Raw genomic sequence first — 25,424 nt, forward strand, 5'->3', positions numbered from 1 at the left:
AGCACCGAGCAAATAATATCTCCATTCCTTGAATGCTTCACAGATAGCCAAGACTTCCTTCTCGGCTATTGTATAGTTTTTCCCAGCTGGGATTCGTTTTGTGTACAGATATGCCACTGGGTTCAATTGACCAGTGGTGGTATGTCTCTGTGATTGAATTGCACCTACCGCCACTTCTGCTGCCTCTACAATGAGTGGCAATAGTGGATCAGGGGAGTTCCAGGATAGGCGCCCAGATAAAGGCTTGTTTCAATTGTAGGAATGTTTCTTGAGCCTCAGAGGTCCATTCAAATACTGTGTTTTTCCTCAATAGTCGAGTGATAGGGGCCACCACTTGAGAGAAGTGGTCTATAAATCTCCTGTAAAAATTGGTGAAGCCAAGAAATCTTTGGACATCGTGGACAATCTTTGGGGTATGCCAATGGAGGATAGCGTGGACCTTTCTTTTTGCCATTTATAAGCCTCCGGGAGATACAGTCTCCCCCAAACACTCCACTTTAGTGACATGAAAATCACAATTGCTAAGCTTACAGTAGAGTTTATGTTTTTGTACGATGGCCAGACATGCTGACCGTACTCTTGTTCTATGTTTGAATAAATCAAAATGTCGGCAATATACACTATGATAAATCGATCTAGGAATTATCTGAGTACATCAGTCAAGAAGAATTGAAAGACTGTTGGCATGTTAAAAGGGCCAAACGGTATCACAGTACATTTTAAAAGACCGTATTGGGTCTTGAAAGCATTCTTCCATTTGCCCCCTTCCTGCGTTTGTACTAAATGGTAAGCCTCTTTGAAGTCTAGTGTGGTATAGATCACAGCTGACTTGACCTGATCCAAAAGCACAAAGTGGATATTTGTTTTTGATTGTCACCTTATTCAGCACGAGATAGTCAAATACAAGCACGGAGCTCTCCATTATCCTTGGGCATGAAGAATAACGGGGATGCCACAGGTGATTTGGACGGTCTAATAAACCCATTTGCCAGGTATTTATCTAAATATGCACGTAAATGTTTTTTTTCTGTTTCTGACAACACAAAAATTTGAAAACTTGGGATCACCTCTCCTGGCACCAGATCGATTTGACAGTCATATGTGGGTGTGGCGGTACCTCTTCCGCTCGTTGCTCATTAAATACATGATGGAAGTGGGAATACTGCTTTGGCAGTGGAACAACTTTTTCTGCCGCTGTGAGGATGGACTGACAGAGTTTCAGTGGATCTGAATGGAGACAATGTTCCTTGCAATGGGGTGACAAAGCTGTAATGGAGCGGGTGCCCAATCTACACTGGGGTTGTGCATGGTTAACAACGATAGTCCATATTTTGGGGCATTGATATGGTTAGATTCTTTTTTTTCAGAATGGTGCTGATCGTCAAACTGGAATCTTAAGGTCATTCGGCAGTCTGCATGGTAATTGGGCCTGGAGTCAATACCCGCCCATCTGCTGTTTGTACGACTTCTAGTTATCTTTTGACTACACAAAGTAACTGCAATGTTTTTTACCACAGTTGGGACAAAGAAATTGCATGTAGCGCTAGAGTCTGTTAGAACTATGATGTCATGACACTGCTCAGGTCCTGGTCTTAACTTCATTTTTAATGTGAAATGTGACAGATGACCACAACCCCAGGCCCTTAGTGAAGTTATCCTCCACATGCCCGAAAGATTACCTTCATTGTGTTTTGAACTTTCTAGTTTTCCGTTAGGGCTTCTAAAATGATATTTACCATCATCTTTGCAGGAGATGGACCAGAAAGCTTGTTTTTGGGTTTGGTGGGACATTCCCTAATAAAGTGTCCCTTTGTGCCACTGTACAGACATTGTCCGCTTCTTCGTCGCAGCACTTTTTCTTCCTTTGTCAAGGTGGGGTGAATTGAGCCTATTTCCATCTGTTTATCTGGATTGTCATTGTTAGTGGTTGTGGTCCGTGGACGTTCAAATCTGGCAGGGCATTTACCACACCTTTGCTTACCTTTCCACTCTGCCAACCTATGATCAATTCTTAAAGTGAGGTAAGCTCAGCACATGTCTGTGGTTGTGATCTAGTTGTGCAAAAATGTCCTTTAAATTATCTTTTAGCCCTTGAAGTATAGAGCTGACCGCTTTTCTTCTGGCCAAGCTGTTTCAGCTACTAAGTGATTAAATTGTGTCAAGTATGTAATCATGTTCTTCAGTCCCAACAATTCTATGTCTGCAGACAGGTGGGAGCTTGTCTGTCAAATACCTTATCAAATTCCTTAATACATTTTTTCTAGTCATATAACATAGGATTATCACTCCCCACCAAAGGAATAGCCCAAGAGGCAGCATCTCCAGCCAGTAGGAAATTAGAAAGGTTATTCGAGATTGGGCATCAGGGAATGAAGCAAGCCTGTAGGTAAAGTATAGTTCTATTTGGGTAAGAGACACCTGTACTTTCACTGGACCTCCAGAGAACCTTTCTGGGGCAGCTAGGGGAATTTGCAGTAGAACAGTGACAGATATGTTAGTTGGCGGGGTCATACCAGACGCTCGTCTCGGGCCTCTAATGTGTGTGTGTGCAAAACACTCAGGTATCTACCTAACGGATTGTTAAAAGGATTTCTATCTACTCTGTGTTGTAACTGGATACCTTTGCCAGCCAACGCTGACTTAGTCAGTTTAGATTCCATCAATTCCTACCGACTTGTACTTGGGCCTTCTTGATGTCATCCAAGGTGTCCATTATATTACCGAGCAAGCCATGAGGAATTGTTTTCGTGGGCTCGCTACTGTGTCAAAGAAAGCTGTGAAATTCGTCGGAGCTTGTTAAACAAAAATAAGGGCCCACCTTCAGGTACCACCAAGTTGGAATGCCGTAATGGCGCAGACTATTGGAGTGGCCAGGTGAGGGAAAGGGTGTGTGGGCAAGGAACCCAGCAGAGGGAGAGCTGTAAGAACAAATGACAAATGACAAAGACTTGTGATTGGTTTGCTACTTCTGAACCCCCCATCATATAGCTACAGTGGTAGAAGTATAATCACCTGTTGCTTAACTGGCATAGTTTCTAAGGCTATGGGTATTTTCTGTGCACTCGGAAAGGAAGGATACGCTATAAGTAGACTGATGGAAATTGTGAAAACCATACATAAGCACTGAAATGCATCAGATGCACTGTTTAATTATATCTACCATACTACAGCGCTGTTGTGCAGTGAGCTTTATGATCCATGGTAGGTCTGCAATAGAGGTGAGTAGGACGTATAGTTATTGATAGGCTAATAGACCCCTTTTTCCAGTAGTTCTTTAGAAGGTTCCAACTGTAAATTTTGCGGAACCAGCTTTGCATTTAAACACTCAGTTTCACTATTTGGAACTGCACATAATGGCACGCTGCTGCGACAAAGTCAGGAAAGTTTTGTCTGCGCTATTGCGCTTGACGACATTACTAGAAAGTATTGTTTCCAAAAATGAGCACACTCCAGGTGCTTTATTAGGTCGAGCCTAGTGCAAAGCGCATGTGCTGCACTAGGAAAACATCTTCTTGGAATCGCTCTGGGCTTTTCACACGCTCGTGCCTGTGTTTTTTTTTCATTGTTCTTTGCGCGTGTCTTTCTAAAAAAGACTTCACGCAATTTGTCAAAGGTGTCTGCATGTATCCGCCCACGGCCTAGGCGTGCGGTTGCAAGCAGGGGCGCGTTGTGTGCCATCTGTTTGTTAATTGATTTCAAAGGCTTTGCGTCGCGTTCACTTTGTAGCCGCGGCCGCGCAGCCGGGCACTGTTTTCTGTAAACAGCGCTTATTCAGTGAGCCATAGGACCCAGTTATCATGTTTAATAACGTGTTTCTGCGGCGACACAATGTGATGCCAGGTTAATTCTAATCTTGCCTGTTACTCGCTGGTGTTTTCATTGTATTTTTTTCTCGTTGCCTCATCCAGCCCGGTAATCCACTTTCAAACCGGTGTGACGAGGCCACTCGTCAGCCCTGATTATGTTATCTGGGTCCTAGCCATGTTGGCAGTACCTGGATGATACACGCTGCCGCTATATGTGAACTATTTTCAAGTTTCATGATTGCAGATTGTATATGCATGTCTGGGGTTGTTGGACTTGGCCTTTTTCCCCCAAATTTTTCGCTTTTTGCCCCCCTAATTTGGATGTCTCCCCCATGGTATTAAATATGTATGGACCATGTGTGGTAGGAGTTGCCCTGGTGTAAAATTAAATATTATTAAATGGTGTGCAGAAAACAATCCCCATTTTAAAAATGTACCTGACTAAAATGTACTGAGTCTTAAAATGGATGCCATGGCCCTGGGTAGTGCCACCTGACTGCGTTAGGTCAGCGGTCTAGATAATATTACCCAGCTACCCCTAGCTTTTGGAGGGAAAGCCTGGCACCCAGGGTGCTCACCCCCTCCCCTAGAACCAGTTTAGGCTAGATGTGCCAACATTCTAGAAGGTCCTGGCACTGCCTGGGAGGAGGGTATAAATAGGGAGAAGTGTCACCAGAGAGTCAGTCAGCGCTGGGACAAGGAAGGGAGGGGACCTGCTGTGAGGTGCTACCGCCACATGGGCCTGTGAGCTGGGCCCTGCACCCCTATAAACCCCCCCGCTGCTGTCCCCATGGGCCCCTGACAAGGAAGGGCCCCTACCCAGGGCCCTGACACTGTGGGGACCGTGAATTACGCCAGCACTGCGAGGAAGAAGCGCCCAGGAGGTGAGGAGAGGGACTGTCTAACACCCCCCCCCCTTAAGAAGCTGTGGCACCTTTGAAGCGACATCTGGGGAAGATTATGCCCCTAGGAACTGTTGCTGGCTGAGGTGTGTGAGGCACCCTGAACACCATAATTGACGAGGTGCCAACCTGCCCCCGGAAGCGCTGTGCCTGGAAGCGCTAGAGCACCGTGTGGCATCAAGGAACTGTGTTTAGTGAAAAGCGCCGGGGAGCCTACCCCCTGTTTTGGCACGCTTGCTGGAATACCAATAATTAAATAAAAGGGAGCCTACCCCTCATTGCTGCTGATCTCACCGTCGCGGCCCGGGGAGTGTTGGCGCTGCCTCACGCTGCCTGGTAGCTGCCTGGGAGAGCCCCCACGGGGTGTATCGTTGCGGCGGCCCCCAGGGCCAGAGGAGGGCCGCCGATGTAAAGAGAGGGCCCCGCTAGGCCCTGAAGCTGACCTGGCCCGCATCACGTGGCTGGGGCATCGGTGACGTCTTCCGCCACGCCCCCAGCCACCCCGCGCACGGATTGGCCCAGCGGCCGCGCCCCCTGAAGGCCGCGCAGCGATTGGCTGCCGGCCGGGAGACCAGAGGAAGAGGCCTGAGACCGGAGCGGGAGCCTACTCCGCCGGTCCGGTGGGCCAGGAAGCTTGGAGTGGCGCTACGGGGCTCCCGAAGTGAAGAGGGAGTCCCGCTCGGTCGGAGGGGGGGGGCCAGAGTGAGGAGGCCGCAAAGAGCGCCGGTGTCAGCGGGGCTCTGAGGAGAAGGAGAGCCCCGCGGGAGAGGTGACGGCTGCCTGGAGGTCCCGGGTCCCCGGGAAGCGGAGGGGCATGGGAGAAGCAGGAAGATACCGCCGGGAGGGGTGCCCGAGGAAGCGCTAACCCCTCCTTCCTCCTGCCACGACGGGAGGGTGCTGCAGGTCCCGCGGGGCCCCCAGTTGGTCAGGGAAGCCCTGCGAGTGAGCGCTGTGCAGCAGGGGCCTCGAGGCACATTGTCGGTGCCTGCCCCTACCACCAAGGAGGCCCTGGACAGCCCGGTGAGTGTGGGCGACAGTATACAGTGTGCAGGGTGGAGAGGGCAACGGGACACAGGGTCGGTGTCCGCCCCCCCCCCTCCTCTGTTGACTGAGTGGGTCCCAAGTGCCCAGAAAGCGGGTAAAAGCTGCTAGCGACTGCTGCCACTGAATCCCAGGATGCCGGTTAGGCCCCGCTGAACTGCCTACAGAGACCCCGGTTAATCATAGAGGCCACGGGGGAAATGTAGAATGTTGTAGGGGCCCGCAGGGAAATGTTTGATACACATGGCCAGGTGATATGCCGATAGAAGTGCACATTTTCACCTGTTGCCTGATGTTCCCTGAAATGTTTAGGCCTGACATCCCAACTATATGTTTATGCCCCGAGGAGGGTTTGCCCTAGGTTGAGGTTCATAGGCCTAGAGTCAGGTCCATGTTAAAGGCACAAGTGCCCCCCGGGTTCAATGTGATTCGGGCCTAGTGTTTATGTGACTGCTACCTGCCTGACCTCTCAAGTTAGGGCCAAGCCTTATGCTAAGGCAGGGTGCCGAGCGTACTGCGTCCCCTGCCCATGATTGGGGATGTCTGGTGGCTAATGTCAATATGCTAATGTTATGCCTACACTAAAGTGATTGAGGTCCAGGTATACTGGTGTTTTACACATGATGGGTGTTGGTGTGCTTTCGTGCCCTTTTAGGGCAGGTGTGCCTAAGCTGGCCTGACGAGTTATTCTAGGCCCTGTTTATGCCCCTTGATAATGAGCCTGCCGTACTGATTTCTGACAGGTGCTCCTGTCTAGTATGTGCTGTAATGCTATGTTGTTTTTCCTTACAGGGGTGGGGATTGGCGTTATAACGCATGAGGTGTATTTATGCATGATGTTAGATTTTGCAATTACAGCCTACCCCCGAGGATGAGAGCCTGAGTTGGCCCCGCCAGATTGGCCCCAGGTCTAGTGTTTAATTAACCATCCTTTTTCCTTTCAGCATGGACTTTGGACTCAACCCTTTTTGTCCCATGTAAATAATCCCCATCTGAAGTACTTGGCTCTGGTGCCAGTTGGCGCCTTGTTGTGACTACCACTATTCTGTTCCTTTTTACTTTGCAGGTTGGAGACATAACTAAACGTAATCTTTTTCCAACCAAAGGTGGTGTCGTGACTCTTTTGTGGTGTGATTGGTGTGTCGTCTGTGGGTACTGCGTGAATGCTTCACATGTCCTCGAAGTTTGGCCAGCCCGCTTGATGCCATGCTACCCCCTTGGAGATTTGGGTAACCCCCATTTCTTACATTGGTGGCAGCGGTGGGATAGGACTTGTGTTGCGCAGTACCACAGCGGCCACAGGTTACACCACAAGTAGAGCCTTGTGGTGGGGATTATTGTTTGGCTGAATATTGTTTTTGATTGCTTCCTCCTGAAGAGTGTTCTGAACTGTCCCCTTGTTCCACTGGGAGGGTGTGTCCCGGGTGTACCTCGCCACGATGGGGTTGATTTACCAGGAAGTGGAACTGATGGAGTACACCGAACAGGAGGTGATAGACTTCCTCCTGGAGAGAGGGATACCCCCAGTAGGGAACATTAGGAGGAATTTGTTTCTCTATGAGGCCCTCAAGAGGGGAGAGCCCTTAGAGATTGATGGGGACTTGTCTGACTACCCCCCGAGGTTTTAAAGGGTCAGTGGGTTAGAGACCAGAGAGAGGGCTCCCCATCCAGAACCCTGGGAGGTAATTACTCCGATGAGGAGGAGGAAGAGTTCAACAGGGCAGAGACGCCAGTAGCTGTGGAGGACACCGAAGATAGGGTGCCTCGCACTGGGTCCAGTCCCGGGGGCACTGCCCCATCCCTTTCCCTGTCCCCAGAAGAGTTGGTAGATAGGAGAGAAGAGAGGGAGTATCAGCTGGCGCTGGCAAAGCTCAGGCATGCCGAGGGCTTAGCGCAGCTGAGGGTAGAAGAGCAGCGACTAGAGACTGAAAAAGTCCTAGCGCTGGAGAGGATGGCGGAGGCGGAGAGGGCTTTTGCAAGAGAGAGATCAGCTCAGGTGGGTAGGTTGTCCCCTGAGAGTGGTTTTAGGAGTCTGGATTCACCGAGGAGGGTGGGATCCAGTGTTGGCAGTGAGTGTAGGTCCAGTGCAAGGAGTCCCACTCCCGAAGCCCAGGAGACTGTGCCTGATTCCCCAGAAGAGGAGGACGGGTTAGTGTTCAGGGGCAGGGGAAAGCTGTCCCATCAGTCCTGGGGAGAGTTTGAGGAGGAGTGTTGGACTGTACTGGAGGATTGGGTGGTGAGGAGAGCAGTGGAGGATTGGGAGGGGCTGTGCCATGCCGTTATCCGGGAGCACATGCTGAGGAGTTGTTTCCCAAGACTGCGTCACCATCTGTTGCAGTGCGGGTTCTCAGACCCCAGGGAACTTGCACAGGAGGCAGACCTCTGGGTAAGTGCCAGAGCGTCTAGGAAGGCTGAGGGGAGTGATCCTGAAGGGAGTGAGACGGGGAGGTGTCCCAAGGTGCCCCAGCTACAGCCACCGGGCCTGGAGTGTTCTTTAAGAGAACCCCAGCTTGGGAGGCTAGGCTGCCCCGATGTGTCATCCAGAGGGAGGGATCCCCTTATGTCAGGAGGACCCGGAGCATCAATAAACAGAGCTCCAGTGGTTCAGGGGTCTGACCAGTCACAGGGTTTAGATCCTGGACTGGGGGTTCAGGTTCAGGAGTTGCCTGGCCTGGAGGGTGGGGTTCCTGTAATGCAGGTCCCTACCAAATTGACTCCCAGGGGTACCACTTCCAGTGGGAGGGTGTGGAACTCTGGGAGGGGGTGCAGAGGGAGGAAGGTCTCCTCTCTGTCACCGGCTCAGCCACAGGGCGCAGATCCTGGGTTGGGTGGCCAGGGACAGGAGTTGCCTGCCCTGGTGGGAGGGACATCTGTAACCAGAGTCCCCCCGGAAGTGACTCCCAGGGGTACTTCTCCGGGTAGGAGGGTGCGGAACTCTGGGAGGGGGTGCAGGGAGAGGGAGGACTCGCCCCTGTCACCGGTTCAGCCTGTGGGTTTCGACTCCAGGTTGGGGAGAGAGTGGTTGTGTGAGGGTGTCCCCAGTTGTAGGAGATGGAGGAACCCTAGGAGGAGAAGTAGGGGGAGGAGAGCCTCGCCCCTAAGGGCTGGTAAGTCTGAGGGTGTAGACCCCAGGTGGGTGGACCAGTGGAAATTTGGAGAGAGGAGAGTGGTTCAAGAGAATTCCAAGCCTGAGGCTAGAGCCTCCCACTCTAGGAAGGAGAAACATCCCACTAGGGAACACCAGTGGGGTGGTTTTGTTGCTGAAGGGAGGGTTGCGAAAGAGAACCATTGGGTTCCAGAGTGGAGGAGAGACTGCAGGTGCTCCTGTAGTTGCAGGCCTGCGTCCACCTTTTTCCGCCCCAAGCAGGGAAGCCCATCAAGGCATTGATCAGTCTACCCTGGCTTTTGGCTGGGGGGGAGTTGTGTTGGACTTGGCCTTTTTCCCCCATATTTTTCGCTTTTTGCCCCCCTAATTTGGATGTCTCCCCCATGGTATTAAATATGTATGGACCATGTGTGGTAGGAGTTGCCCTGGTGTAAAATTAAATATTATTAAATGGTGTGCAGAAAACAATCCCCATTTTAAAAATGTACCTGACTAAAATGTACTGAGTCTTAAAATGGATGCCATTGCCCTGGGTAGTGCCACCTGACTGCGTTAGGTCAGCGGTCTAGATAATATTACCCAGCTACCCCTAGCTTTTGGAGGGAAAGCCTGGCACCCAGGGTGCTCACCCCCTCCCCTAGAACCAGTTTAGGCTAGATGTGCCAACATTCTAGAAGGTCCTGGCACTGCCTGGGAGGAGGGTATAAATAGGGAGAAGTGTCACCAGAGAGTCAGTCAGCGCTGGTACAAGGAAGGGAGGGGACCTGCTGTGAGGTGCTACCGCCACATGGGCCTGTGAGCTGGGCCCTGCACCCCTATAAACCCCCCCGCTGCTGTCCCCATGGGCCCCTGACAAGGAAGGGCCCCTACCCAGGGACCTGACACTGTGGGGACCGTGAATTACGCCAGCACTGTGAGGAAGAAGCGCCCAGGAGGTGAGGAGAGGGACTGTCTAACCCTCCCCCCTTAAGAAGCTGTGGCACCTTTGAAGCGACATCTGGGGAAGATTATGCCCCTAGGAACTGTTGCTGGCTGAGGTGTGTGAGGCACCCTGAAAACCATAATTGACGAGGTGCCAACCTGCCCCCGGAAGCGCTGTGCCTGGAAGCGCTAGAGCACCGTGTGGCATCAAGGAACTGTGTTTAGTGAAAAGCGCCGGGGAGCCTACCCCCTGTTTTGGCGCGCTTGCCGGAATACCAATAATTAAATAAAAGGGAGTCTACCCCTCATTGCTGCCGATCTCACCGTCGCGGCCCGGGGAGTGTTGGCGCTGCCTCGCGCTGCCTCACGCTGCCTGGTAGCTGCCTGGGAGAGCCCCCACGGGGTGTATCGTTGTGGCGGCCCCCGGGGCCAGAGGAGGGCCGCCGATGTAAAGAGAGGGCCGCGCTAGGCCCTGAAGCTGACCTGGCCCGCATCACGTGGCTGGGGCATCGGTGACGTCTTCCGCCACGCCCCCAGCCACCCCGCGCACGGATTGGCCCAGCGGCCGCGCCCCCCTGAAGGCCGCGCAGCGATTGGCTGCCGGCCGGGAGACCAGAGGAAGAGGCCTGAGACCGGAGCGGGAGCCTACTCCGCCGGTCCGGTGGGCCAGGAAGCTTGGAGTGGCGCTACGGGGCTCCCGAAGTGAAGAGGGAGTCCCGCTCGGTCGGAGGGGGGGGCCAGAGTGAGGAGGCCGCGAAGAGCGCCGGTGTCAGCGGAGCTCTGAGGAGAAGGAGAGCCCCGCGGGAGAGGTGGCGGCTGCCTGGAGGTCCGGGTCCCCGGGAAGCGGAGGGGCATGGGAGAAGCAGGAAGATACCGCCGGGAGGGGTGCCCGAGGAAGCGCTAACCCCTCCTTCCTCCTGCCACGACGGGAGGGTGCTGCAGGTCCCGCGGGGCCCCCAGTTGGTCAGGGAAGCCCCGCGAGTGAGCGCTGTGCAGCAGGGGCCTCGAGGCACATTGTCGGTGCCTGCCCCTACCGCCAAGGAGGCCCTGGACAGCCCGGTGAGTGTGGGTGACAGTATACAGTGTGGAGGGTGGAGAGGGCAACGGGACTCAGGGTCGGTGTCCGCCCCCCCCCCCCTCTGTTGACTGAGTGGGGCCCAAGTGCCCAGAAAGCGGGTAAAAGCTGCTAGCGACTGCTGCCACTGAATCCCAGGATGCCGGTTAGGCCCCGCTGAACTGCCTACAGAGACCCCGGTTAATCATAGAGGCCACGGGGGAAATGTAGAATGTTGTAGGGGACCGCAGGGAAATGTTTGATACACATGGCCAGGTGATATGCCGATAGAAGTGCACATTTTCACCTGTTGCCTGATGTTCCCTGAAATGTTTAGGCCTGACATCCCAACTATATGTTTATGCCCCGAGGAGGGTTTGCCCTAGGTTGAGGTTCATAGGCCTAGAGTCAGGTCCATGTTAAAGGCATAAGTGCCCCCCGGGTTCAATGTGATTCGGGCCTAGTGTTTATGTGACTGCTACCTGCCTGACCTCCCAAGTTAGGGCAAAGCCTTATGCTAAAGCAGGGTGCCGAGCGTACTGCGTCCCCTGCCCAGGATTGGGGATGTCTGGTGGCTAATGTGAATATGCTAATGTTATGCCTACACTAAAGTGATTGAGGTCCAGGTATACTGGTGTTTACACATGATGGGTGTTGGTGTGCTTTCGTGCCCTTTTAGGGCAGGTGTGCCTAAGCTGGCCTGACGAGTTATTCTAGGCCCTGTTTATGCCCCTTGATAATGAGCCTGCCGTACTGATTTCTGACAGGTGCTCCTGTCTAGTATGTGCTGTAATGCTATGTTGTTTTTCCTTACAGGGGTGGGGATTGGCGTTATAACGCATGAGGTGTATTTATGCATGATGTTAGATTTTGCAATTACAGCCTACCCCCGAGGATGAGAGCCTGAGTTGGCCCCGCCAGATTGGCCCCAGGTCTAGTGTTTAATTAACCATCATTTTTCCTTTCAGCATGGACTTTGGACTCAACCCTTTTTGTCCCATGTAAATAATCCCCTACTGAAGTACTTGGCTCTGGTGCCAGTTGGCGCCTTGTTGTGACTACCACTATTCTGTTCCTTTTTACTTTGCAGGTTGGAGACATAACTAAACTTAATCTTTTTCCAACCAAAGGTGGTGTTGTGACTCTTTTGTGGTGTGATTGGTGTGTCGTCTGTGGGTACTGCGTGAATGCTTCACATGTCCTCGAAGTTTGGCCTGCCCGCTTGATGCCATGCTACCCCCTTGGAGATTTGGGTAACCCCCATTTCTTACAGGGGTATGCTGTTTTTTTTAAGCTTGGCTGGTTTCTTGGAAGCTGACACACCATCAATTGGAGCGGAATTTCTGCTCCAGTTTTTCAGTAAGCCGTGGGACTCGGTTAGCATGTTTAATACCGTGAGCTGTGGGACTCTGTTAGCATGGTTAATAACGTGTTTCTGCGGCGACACAATGCTGTGCCAGGTTTATTCTTGCCTGTTACTCTCTGGTGTTTTCATTGTATTTTTTTCTCGTTGCCTCATCCAGCCCGGTAATCCACTTTCAAACCGGTGTGACGAGGCCACTTGTCAGCCCTGATTATGCAATCTGGAACAGTACCTGGATGATACAAGCAGCAGCTATCTGTGAAGTATTTTCCAGTTTCATGATCGCAGATTGTATATGCATCTCTGGGGTACACGTTTTTTTTTAAGCTTGTTAAGTGTATTGGTCGTACTGTGTAAAGATTGTAGGCATTATTTGACTTTATCAACTGTAAGGTGCTATTTAACTTTTTTCAGCAGTAAATTAGAGTGCTTTTTATTTTGCAGTTTTATATAGCGGGAACTACACCAGAAAGGGTCAGAGCGCTTTGCATGAGCACCAATTGCATTACAGATGGGCAAATTATTTATTTTTAGGCACGGAGATTAAGCTATTTGCCCAGAATCACAGGATGCTTCAGTCTCCTACCAGACTCGAAGCGAGGGTGTCAGTCCCTCTTGCCCCTGCGCAGATGCCCCCTGTCTCAGTGCTACGTGTCTCTCTGTTCCCTTTGCATCCGTTGACTGTTGTTCGGTCCTCGTGACGCCAACCCGGCGTTTCAGCCCCTGGGGCTCCTGTTTCCCCACTTGTCTGTCCCGTATGCCCATGTCCCGTGTGACTCTCCCGTGTGTAGTGTTGCGCTCTAGTCTCCGATGCGCCAGCGTGATGACGCGGTGCCCCGGAGCCGGAGCGGAACAGTCGCGCATGCGCAAGAGGGCAGAGTAAAGCGCGCGAAGCGTTATAGCGGAGAAGCGACCGGAGCTGGTCCAACATAGACGCTTGGCGCTCCTTGTAATAGCGATTTCATGCTTAGTATAAAGAAACCAGTTCAAGCACCAGATCTCTCTCTCTGTCATCTTTGTGGAGTGAACCTACAACATTACAGTGGCGACGAGGAGTGGGACCCTCCCACAAACACCACCCCAAGTAAAACTACGATCAGATCGGCAGCACTGCAACAACCAGCGACGTGTGAAGGTCAGAAATCGTTCTGGGGGGGGCACCAAATAAGAGAGAACGCCTAGGTGCAAACACGCTATTTACAAGAGAGCATGGCAGCAGCGCAACACCTCACATGCCTAGGAACCACGTGGCCCGAGGCCAAACGCCCACGTCCCCTGGGCAATCGGAGAGCGGGGGTGCACGCAGCTGAGACCCTGGTAGATAACAGAGACAGTGACACCGGGGACGATAAGGAACGCCGCCCCAGCAGCTCACGAGGTGGGAACACCGGTACACCCGGCAGCCCTAAAAGCCAGGGGGATGACTCAGACCGAGAGGGAAGCCTCAGCACACCAGGCAGCCCCAGGAATCGAAGAACCAGAAATTGTGCCCAGGATGAGTAACCAAATGACAACCCTCACCGCGCCCGTTGCCTTTCTACCCAGACCAGGAGAACCCCTGATGAAGTGGGAGGACTGGAGGGAATACTTCAAAAACTATGTGGAGGCCTTGGAAGATGAAAATGGGGAGCCCTTTCCTAGTGTTAGGAAGAAAAGATTACTGCTGCATAACCTGGGTCCGGAAGACGTAAGAGTATTTGCAAATATTGTACCAGCGACGAGACAAGCTGCGGACGACGATGTCTTCAAACATGCTCTGGAGGACTTAGACAATCACTATCGCCCAGAGGTGTGTGTATCTATTGACAGGTACAACTTCCAACAAAGGAAGCAGGAAGAAGGTGAATCCATAGATGATTATGTGGCTGCACTAAGACGGCTAGCTATCACGTGTAAATATGGACAGCTCCAGGATGAATACATCAAGGACCAGATAGTCATGCACACCACAAACAAGTCTGTCAGGACAAGTTGTGGGCTCAAGGTGAAGTGTCCCTAAAGGACGTGATCGCAGTGGTCAAGAAGGCTGAATTTTCAAAACGCTGTGCAGAAGCGGCGAAAAAGGAGAACCCCCAGAGACAGATGGTCAACAAAATAGACAAAGCTCAATCCTCGAACAGGCAAAGGAGACCCACAGGAGACGGGAGACACGAATCCAGGTGGGCAGGGAAATCGGGACTAACAGGAACACAGTCCACGGACAACAGGTTCTCATGCTACCGGTGCGGGAGCACAGCACACACAGCGCAAGACAAGCGGTGCCCAGCATTTCGCGCCAGATGCTCGTTCTGCGGGTTGGTTGGCCATTATGAGAAAGTGTGCCGCAAGAAGGGGAAGAAATCCATAGTGAAATGCATTGAGCAGCCCCAGTCGGAAGACCAAACGGAAGAAGACCTGGAAGACGATGACATGGTCTTATGTGTCGAGGAACAAGTGCTGGAGGTAACAGGCAAACGTTCAGACAAACCACGTACAGACATGCTGATCGGAGGGGTGAAAATCCACATAGCGATAGACTCGGGGTCACCGTACTCCATTGTGCAAAGATCTGTATGGGAGGAGGACTTTGTGCCCACCCTCGGCCCGCAGTTAAACCCACCTGACATACGCCCGATATCATACACCAGCAACGCAGTCCCCATGGTAGGGTTCCGCACCCTGAAATTTGAATTCAGAGGAAGGTCAGCCCTATGCAAGCTATATGTAGCAGAACGAGGGCCCTCGGTACTGGGCTGGAGAGACCAAGGCGACTTTGGAATAAAATTAGACCCAGGAGGCAAAGAACAAATACTTCTGACGGAAGACAGCTGCTGGCCAGAACTGGAGAAACTGAAGCAAGCCTTCCCCAAGGTGTTTGGAGGCACGGTCGGGAAACTGGACAAATTTGTGCACAAGATTCTTCTCAAGGAGGATGCTCGCCCTGTATCCCACAAAGTCAGGGACATTCCCATTGCCGTTAAGGATGCTGTCCAACAGGAACTACGAAGACTGGAGGAGCAAGGAATAATTGAACCAATCGACAGCTCGGAATGGTTGGCCCCCTTAGTCGTAGCCAGGAAACCCAATGGCAAGGTACGCCTATGCGTGGACCTACGCGAACTCAACAAAAGCCTGATAGTTGAAAAGTTTCCATTACCTAGAATTGAGGAAATGTTGGCGAAAACGAGAGGGGTGACATGGTTTTCCACCATCGACCTCACCTCAGCGTACCATCAAATAGACTTGCACCCTGCGAGCAGAAAGCTCACCTCCTTCATTACGCCCTTTGGGTGTTATCAGTTTCGCCGAATGCCATTCGGATTGGCATCTGTGGCTGCAGTCTTCCAAAAGCTAATGCACCGCCTGTTCAAAGACATACAAGGCGTCCAGTACTTTGAGGACGACATCCTGATAATGGGCACAAGCCGAGAGGATCATGACAAGAAACTGAACAAAGTCTTGACAGTGCTCCAAGAGAGGGGCCTCACCGCCGAGTGGAGCAAGTGTAAGCTGGGCATGTCAACAGTCACCTATCTGGGACATGAGATAGGGAGTCAAGGGATCACTCCCAAGAGACAGAATGTGAAAGCCATTTGTGACGCCAGAGCCCCGGCCAACAAAGAAGAGGTGAGGTCATTTCTGGGAATGGCGGAGTATTATAGCAAATTCGTTAGACATTTTGCCACCAAGACTCATAGGCTCCGACAACTGATCAGAGACAAGTCGACGTTCCAATGGGACGGGGAAGCCCAGAGTGAATTTGAAGAACTGAAAAGCAACATAAGCCAGGCAGTGCCCCTGCACGGATATGATCCTTTGGGTCACACAATCTTGACAACTGACGCCAGTGAAAGAGGTTTAGGAGCAGTGCTAGCACAGGAGAGAGTGGATAAAACGGTGGAAACACTTCGCTTTGCTTCCCGGGCGCTGTCCCCCACCGAACAGAAATATAGTGCCATTGAGAAGGAGATGCTGGCGGTCACGTGGGCCATTCGAAAATTCAGACAGTTCCTATGGGGCACCCGCTTCAAACTGCAAACGGACCACAAACCACTGGTCAAGGTGTTAACCTCCAGCGGGCATGATACAGCGACGCCTCGCATTGCAAAAATGACACTCAAGCTGCTAGACTACACCTATGATGTTGAGTACTTGCCAGGGACGCGCAATAAAGTGGCAGACTATTTGAGCCGGGCCTCAGCCATGGAAGAAGCACCAGTAGTCCTGCCGGTCACAGATGAAATGGTAGCTGAAATGGCTGACTCGGAGAAGAATATCAGCAGGCAAGAATGGGCCCAAGCCTATGAAGGAGACGGCAAAATGAAAGAAGTCAAACAGTTTTTGATTTCCGGGTGGCCAGAAAAAAGACACCTCAAAGAGGCCCTGAGGAAATACTACGAAGTGCGCGAGGTGTTATCAATGAGTGATTCAGGGATCTTCATGTACCGAGGAGATAAGGTAGTTCCACCAGCGACATTGATCCCACTACTGTTGAAGCAACTTCATGAAGGGCACCTCGGCATCGTAAAGACGAAGATGCGTGTGAAACAAATGTACTGGTGGCCGGGAATGGACAATCAGATAGAGCGACAAGTGAGAGAATGTGCCCAGTGCCAGGGAGCAGACAAGGTCTTGAGACCATTGAGGCCTGCCTTGGGTATGTTTGAGCAGCCCCACAACCCGTGGGAAGACATAGCAGTGGACATATTGGGTCCTGTGCTCGACTCCAGAGGAACGGCCAAATACCTGTGCGTTGTCGTTGACAAATATTCAAAATGGCCGGAGGTAGATGTGCAGGAAGTCATGGACTCTGAGACGGTGTTGAAATTTCTCACCTCAGTGTTTCTACGTGAAGGAATACCTAGAACGATCCTAAGTGATAACGGGCCACAGTTTACTTCGGAGAAATGGACTAAGTACATGGAGAGAAATGGTATAAAGTCTAAGCACACAGCTGTATACTATCCCGCATGCAACGGACACGTTGAACGGTTCAACCGTGTCCTGATGGGGTCCATACAAGCCGCAATAATGCAAGGAAAAGATTGGGAAACAGAGATTCAGAGCATGCTATGGGCCTACAGGATCACACTGACTGGGCTAGGCTGTAGCCCCTTCCAGATTTTGAGAGGCAGACTCCCCTTTACTAGGGACAACGTGGTCTGGAGAGAGAAAACGTTAACGAGCAAGTGGTCACCTGCTGTGGTACAGCACAACCTGGAAAGGGCTCAAAGGTTGTACACTGATCATTACAACAGGAGGCACAACACAAAGGACACTGATCTGGAAAAAGGGGAATGGGTTAGAGTCAAGCTTGCAACGCTCAAAAGGAAAGGTGAAAACAAGTACAGCAAACCCCTGCAGGTGAAGGAAGTGCATGGAAGAGCGGCATTGCTTAGTGATGGTAGAGCGTGGTCCCAAGACCGCATGGCGAAAATCAACCGGATCATGCAGTGGCCCGCCAGCAAGGGAGAAGACGCCGAGGATCAGAGACAAGACAGCGGGGCAGAAGAGATGACCATAGGAAGAGAGAGTCAGGAGGAAGGACAAGTCCAAATAGATGATGAAGGGCACGAGGAAGTCAGTGCAGAAGGAAGGGTGGCTGGAAACAAAACCTCCGCTACAGAGAAGGAAGCTGAAACACAGAGGATGACAAAGAGTCCTGCACGTGAAAGAACCAGGGAAGAGTTCACCCCGGTAAGACGCACCCGCGCAGGGAGGGCTGTGATCCTGCCCTCTCGATTCAAAGACTATGAAGTGAATGACTGTTGAACTCGGGACTTGAGATGTCGTTTTAGTTTGTTGGAAAAAGAGGAGATATGTAGTGTTGCGCTCTAGTCTCCGACGCGCCAGCGTGATGACGCGGTGCGCCGGAGCCGGAGCGGAACACTCGCGCATGTGCAAGAGGGCAGAGTAAAGCGCGCGAAGTGTTATAGCGGAGAAGCGACCGGAGCTGGTCCAACATAGACGCTCGGCGCTCTTTGTAATAGCGATTTCATGCTTAGAATAAAGAAACCAGTTCAAGCACCAGATCTCTCTCTCTGTCATCTTTGTGGAGTGAACCTACAACATTACACCGTGCACCCCCATCGCATGTGCCTCCTTCCTGTGTTCCTCTGTTCCAATTTCCTGTCCCGTGTGCCCATGTCTCGCAAGCCTCTGTCTGTGTACCTCATGTGCCCCTCCCCACCTGAGCCTGATTCTCCCAGCTCCATGATGCCAGCAGGGGGCCAGGCTGCCTACCTGGGGTTGCTGCAGGCCGCTCCCGGTGCACTCTGGCGGGGGCTCAGGTGGGGGCTGCTCCAATGGTCCTATGTGCTGAGTCTGGGCTCCACGCCCCCTGACCCCGTGTCTTAACATTCTTATCCCTTTCTTCCCTGTTCCTGCTCTGTTTCCCTTTTCTCTTGTGTTTTAACACTGAACCATTTCTGCTTTAACTCTGAACTTTCCTATCCGGTCTCCTCTCCCAAACCTGTGTCTTTACTGTCCTCTGTCCATCCTCTCGGTCTCACAGTATATTTATAAGGTCCCAAAGGCGAGACCTATTGGCTATGCCAATGCCTGTTATCATAGCAATTGAAGGTTCACTGCGCTCTTACTCGAAAAGGCCTGTGCAGCCCCCTTACTTGGAATGCGGCATGCTCAATTGTAGACTGGGAAGCTGAGCTGTGAGTTCTGCTGCTTTGTTCTCCCCTCAGAGCGCTCAAACTGCTGCTTGAATCTCACCTGGCAAAGCGTGGCACATGGAGAGTCCTCCACAGCCACTCCAAAGACAGTGGCAGAATACCAAGCATGCGGTTTATGGAGGGGGCTTTAATTATAGGCAAGAGCCCCTCCCAACATGGCCGCATCTCGAGCTTGATGGGACATGAAGTCCCAGTGGGCGGTCCAGCGCTCACTAGCACTTTAAAAAGAAAAGCAACGTTAATTATAACATGTTATATACAACAGCTGCTATACAAATAAACAGTCACAGCATCAAATACTTCCAAAGAACTGGACAGGGCAACAGGAGAGGGAATAACAATGGAACCAAGTCTTACTCCAGGCATAGTCTCCATGAATGCCGGGTCTACTTCCACTGTAGAGGCCTGTCTTCAGCCCCATGGTCACAGGTTCAAATCCTGGCGGGTCCACACAGTATTTAATCCTTCTGAGGTTAATAAAATAAGAACCATTGAGTTGGGTAACAATAAACATCTGTTATTCAGAGCCAAGAAACCTTTGGGTGAATGTGTGCTTTACAAATACACATGTTATGTTATGAATCTTCCCACAAGGGATCCTCCTTACGATGCTTACTGTAAAAGCATCCAGACCAGCCTCCAAAGTGTGCAGATGGGCATTTTGATCCCAAGGGCCTCCAGCCATGGCCATGACAAGAACTAGGCTAAGTACTTGATATCAGGTAAGTGCACGCTAAACCTCCTACTGTAAAAACATGGACAGAGTATCCCCGTCTTCAAAGACTATAGACTCTGCCTTCATGTACTCTCTGTGAATTACTCCAGTGCTTCTTGTATGTCTATAAGTTGGACCCTCCCTACAACCTTGATGCTAGTACTGTCACTGCTCATGGATTAAAGACTTTAGTTCTATGCTTCTCTGATAAACAGTAGTGCCAAGAGAAAGTACTTCTGAGCCTTGGATATATGCATCAACTTGAACCCCACCCTGTGTTTCGAGTGCACGCCGGAGCCAGAGTTCAAGGAAGCCGGCGTAAACAAGATGGCGGCGGACTGTCCACTGTCCTACGGACACGCGCATGCTGTCTGCTTTGAAAAGATGGCGAGAGCAGCCATCTTTGTCCATGCAGGAGCGTGCATGAGCCCACGGGGAGAATCGATTACAAAAGGTCCTCTCTAGCGAGAGCAACGCATGCGCTGCTTTCGCCAGGGAAGACCTAAAAAGGAGGCCAAAACCTTCCTTATGGGTAAATTCCTCGTTTAAACTTTTACCTTCAACCGCCACAAAGACCTTGATCAATTTCCTGTTATGACCTCCCTCTGATGACCTAGTCACCTCACCAACAAAACCTGGGGTCTTGTCTTGAGTAACTGTAATGTAAACTATACATATGTGTCCCTCCATCCCTTATGTATCCAGCACCCGCCCCCTCCCAATCGATTGTATACTCTTACGATTCCATGCCTTTTGTACAACTCTATTATTCTGGAAAGTGCTCCGATACCCTAATGGGTCAAATTCGCGCTCTATAAAACACAAACATAAATAAATAAATAAAAATCCCTAGGAGTGCAAGTCACTTAAGCCTTTGCTCCGAGTATATCTTTAGGAGTGGAAGTAACTACCACCTTTGCTCCCAGTGTATCTTGGGGCGTGCACATAACTCTAACCTATGTTTTGAGTTTATTCCTGGGAGTGCCAATAACCTCAGTCTGCATTTCACGTTTATCCCTAGAAGTGGCACACTCCTATTGTAATTTTGGAATTTCTGCTCTCATGCCGATCTGCTGATGTAACTTGTAAGTTTGTGTCACTAAAGTTAATGCATGTTCATTGTATGTAAAGACTTGTTAGTGTAGGGATGGTGACTGCCTCCTCTTGTTAATTCCAGTTCATTGTGTCATAGCAAAGCCAGAGGTTCTGGTCCAGTACACACCTACCTCACAAACATAGAAGGTCTCAGAAGTGACACATCTTGTTATGCAGTATTGCACAGTGTTAGAACTGGGGTTCTGGCAGAGGTAGATACCGCTGTCCAAATAGGGACCCTTGCTTCTAGTCAGGGTAAGGAGGAAACCCTCTGAGATAACCCCTTCTCACCCCCTTGGTAGCTTGGCACGAGCAGTCAAGGCTTATCAAAGGCAATGTGTAAAGTATTTGTACCAAAACTCACAGTAACACAGTGAAAACACCACAAACTGACTCCACAACAGTTAAGAAAAATAAAGGTATTTAATCTAAACTAAACAAGACCAAAACGAAAAAAATCCAACATACACAGTTGAAGAATATGGTTTCAAAAGATTTCTTAAATTTGCGATAAAATAATCCACAGTTGCATGAGAAGTTCACACTTGTGTCACGTTTAGCCAACAGTACCTTTAGATGCGACAAAGTTCCAAAACAGAAGCGGGTGCGGTGGAAAACAAGCGATGCGTCACTCCTGAGACCCTGGGGAGGCGATGCAACAAGCCTGCTGGATGTAGCGGGCGTGTTGCAGTGACTCAGGCCTGTCTGGGGAGGGAGGGGATACCTTGTATGGATTCCGGTGCGGAGGTTCCGTAGTGAAAAAGCTCGCAGAGGCACGATGCGATGATCTTTGGGGCAGCGACGATCTCCAGGGCGACGATGCGCGGTCCAGCGGCGATCTTCCTCTTGCAGCTCCTCAATGGCTCTGCTACGATGTTCGCAGGAACGTGATGCGGTCAGCAAGCAAGCGGTGCAACGAACTCACCCAGTGACGCCTGGCTCTGCGACGATGCTCGCAGCAATGGTATTCTTCCCGCACCGGACTGGGGCATCCCGCAAACGAAGGATGCAATGACTCTGGCAGCGGCAATAGGCGCTGCAACGATCTGGGCCTTCGTAGTGGCGGGAATGTCTTTGCACTGACGGGGATGCGGTCCGCAAGCGAGCGATGCGATAAAACGTGCAGAAAGTCTTTAAAAGCTTGGTTTCCAGCTTCCCAACACAGGTACAACTTTCAGAGGCACCCCACATGGGCCAAGCACTCCAGGAAGGACAGAACTCTCTCAGCAGAGTTCAGGGAAGCTGGGGGTGAAGTCCTTTTGTTCCTGGGACTTCTTGACAGGGAGCCAGCTCTTCTCAGGCCCTTGGAGATTCCTTCAAGCAAGGGGACACAGCACAAAGCAAAGTCCTTCCCCTCTCCTTGGCAGCAAAGCAACCGCAGGTCAGTCCAGCAGAGCAACAGCAGGACTGCCTTCCTTTTTCAGTTTCAGCTTTCTCCTTGGCAGAGGTTTCTTCTTGATTCCAGGATGATCTAATTTTCTGTAGTCAAGGGTCCTGTACTTATACCCCTATTATTTTTGATGTTTGGTAGTTGCTGAATAAGTCACCAGGAGCTAAAGTTGGAGACAAATGTCCAGTAACTTTATCCACGACAGGTGTTGTGTGTGAGATGGTGTCTAGTTGTTAGGCCACTCACTTGCTCGTGTGTGTATGAGACGACGGTGTTATGGTTAAGTCTCTCATTAAGGGTTATGTGTGTAGTTGGTGAATAAGTCACCAGGAGCTAAAGTTGGCATTGCCCCTCACACGTCAGGGTTGTGTTGGGAATGTGTTTTGCCTCGCATGTCATGGTTGTGTTGGCAGTGTCCCTCACATGTCAGGGTTGTGTTGGGAAGGTGTTTTGCCTCGCACGTCATAGTTGCGTTGGCAGTGTCCCTCACACGTCAGGGTTGTGTTGGGAAGGTGTTGTGCCTCGCACGTCAAGGTTGCATTGGCAGTGTCCCTCGCACGTCATGGTTGCGTTGGGAGTGTCCCTCACACGTCAGGGTTGTGTTGGGAATGTGCTTTGCCGCGATGGCTATGTTGTATGTGGTCGATCATTATTAGGTATTGTGTTGTGTTGATTGGTGCATGATTGAGTTTTGTGAATATCTGTTCATTTGTCTGAGGTGTACACATTGTTTCCTGATATATATGATGTTAAAGTGTGTTCCTGTGTGTGTTGCTCGTTGTACCGGTCTGGCCAACTGGTCTGATTTGTGGCATATGGTTTGTGGTGTGAGATGTAGGATAGTGGTTTATTTCAGGAAGTTATGTGATGCTCTGCTCAGTTTATAGTGTGGTGTGTAATCCCTAGCATAGTTGTGTGCAAGAGGAGATGTTATATATGGTCTCAGGATGTATCATCTGTTATATATGGTCTCAGGATGTATCTTCTTTGTCAGTTTGATGAGTTGTGGTATGGTGTGTGACAGGACGTATCTTTTATGTCAGTTTGTGACTGGTTGGGATGCGAGGTGTGTGGAATTGTGTTGCATTTTTATTTATTGCATATTTATTATTTGTGCTGTATTTAAAATGTATTGTGTGTATTGTTTTCAATTTATTGACTATATGCACTATCCTTATTGTCATTATCTTAATTGTTTCATCTATTGTATTTCATAATGCAATTGTTCCCCAACGAAGGAAGATAGGTTGTATCTTATATCTTCCTGCTGCTCAGCTAGAATGCATGTGATGTGGAATGTTGGATGAATGGAATGTTAGAGGTTTGTAAATGTCAGTTGGGTGAGGGCTGAGCAGCAGGACAGCTGCTCCTGATGGGGTTATCACTTTATCTTATCAACATCTTAACTTAAATAAAGTAACTTGAATAATCTACCTTGAAATACCAGCTCCTTTTTGATTACATCAACATGGCAGTTCACAGACTGCACACAGGCTCTGCGGTGGCAGGCCTGTGACACCATTTTAGGGCTACTCATGTGGGTGGCACAATCAGTGCTGTTTGCCCACGGTAGCATTTGTTATCACCAGCTCTGGCACACTTAGTGCACTTTACTAGGGACTTCTTGGTGACACAAATATGCCAATCATGGATAACCAATCACAATAACAATTTACACAGGGAGCACTTGCACTTTGACACTGAACAGCAGTGGCAAAGTGCCCAAAGCATCTAAACCAGCAAAAACGAAATCCAGCACAGCATCAAAAATACAGGAGGTAGAGGCAAAAAGATAGGGGGAAACCACGAAAAAGATGCTAGGTCTAACACGTGTCCCCTCTAGCTGAAAGTGGGGAGAACTACCCGCCCTTTTGGGAGTTCTCTTCACTAAGGCGGAAAAACCTGGACAGACCATCAGCATTGGCGTTTTCTGTGCCAGGGCGGTGTTCCACCGTAAGGTCCATTCCCTGTAGGAAGATGGACCACCTCAACAGTTTTGGGTTCTCACCCCTCATTTGCATTAACCAACTGAGGGGCATGTGGTCTGTCTGAACACGGAAGTGAGTCCCAAACAGGTAGGGCCTCAGCTTCTTCAGAGCCCAGACCACAGCAAAAACTTCCCTTTCAATTGCACTCCACCTCTGTTCCCTGGGGAGTAGCCTCCTACGAATGAAAGCTACAGGTTGGTCCCAGCCCTTGTCGGTGATCCGTGAGAGTACTGCTCCCACACCATGCCCTGAAGCGTCAGTATGCACTATGAACTCACTGGAGAAGTCAGGTGCCTTGAGAACCGGTGCTGTGCACATGGCAGTCTTCAGGGTATCAAAAGCAGTTTGGCAGGCTTCGTTCCAATTCACTTTCCTGGGCTGCTTCTTGGAAGTCAGTTCTGTCAAGGGGCAACAATGGTGTCATATCCATTTACTAACTGTCTGTAATACCCGGTGAGACCTAAAAAGGCTCTCACCTCTGTCTGGGTCTTGGGGGGCTCCCAAGCCAGAATGGTATCAATCTTCGCCTGTAGGGGCGCCACCTGGCCGCCCCCCACCTGGTGTCCCAAATACACCACAGATCCCTGCCCTATCTGGCACTTGCTGGCCTTGATAGTGAGGCCTGCCCTTTGCAGATTCTTCAACGCTTCACAGAGGTGTTGCAAGTGTTCCTCCCATGTGGAGCTGAACACAGCAATGTCATCCAGGTATGCGGCGCTGAATTCCTCTAGCCCGGTCAGTGCCTGGTTAACCAGTCTCTGGAATGTGGCAGGGGCATTCTTCAACTCAAAGGGCATGACTCGAAACTGGAAGTTCCCCTCTGGCATTGAGAATGCAGACCTCTCTTTGTCCCATTCAGTTAAGGCAATCTGCCGGGGGCGTGGCTTGCATGGCGATGTGAGCAGACGCGCACTGTCGGAGCTCCCGCCGTTCCCAGCATCTATAGGCGATTAAAGCGGAGTCGGAGGGCTTTCAACACACCCCCGGAGCCTGTTTGGGGGGCTGCTGGCCTCGGAGCGGGGTCCGGTCGAGAGAACTGACGGGAGAGCGGTAAAAAGCGAGCTCCTTCACGGCGCCGACCGGAGGATCGGAGTGTTGCCCGCCATCTTGGTGCTCAGGCCCGCCACTGACTTCAGCCTGGTCGACCGGGAGGTGAGCGCGAGTCTGTGAGCGCTGCTGATGCACTCCCATCGGAGGGACACTCTGCTGACCAGCTGCGGCTGACCTTCTCCCGGTCCTGGCGAGCAGTGGAGGAGCGGAGGTGCTGGGTCCCCGCTGCGGATCGGACGGGGAGGATCCGCCATTTTGTGGTGCCTGACGGTCCGAGGTTGCGGCCCGAGTGCCAGGCCCTGGGCGCTGTGGGTGCTCCGGTAATAGC

Source organism: Lissotriton vulgaris, chromosome 2_1 (genome assembly GCF_964263255.1).
Source record: "Lissotriton vulgaris chromosome 2_1, aLisVul1.2, whole genome shotgun sequence".
Taxonomy (NCBI): domain Eukaryota; kingdom Metazoa; phylum Chordata; class Amphibia; order Caudata; family Salamandridae; genus Lissotriton; species Lissotriton vulgaris.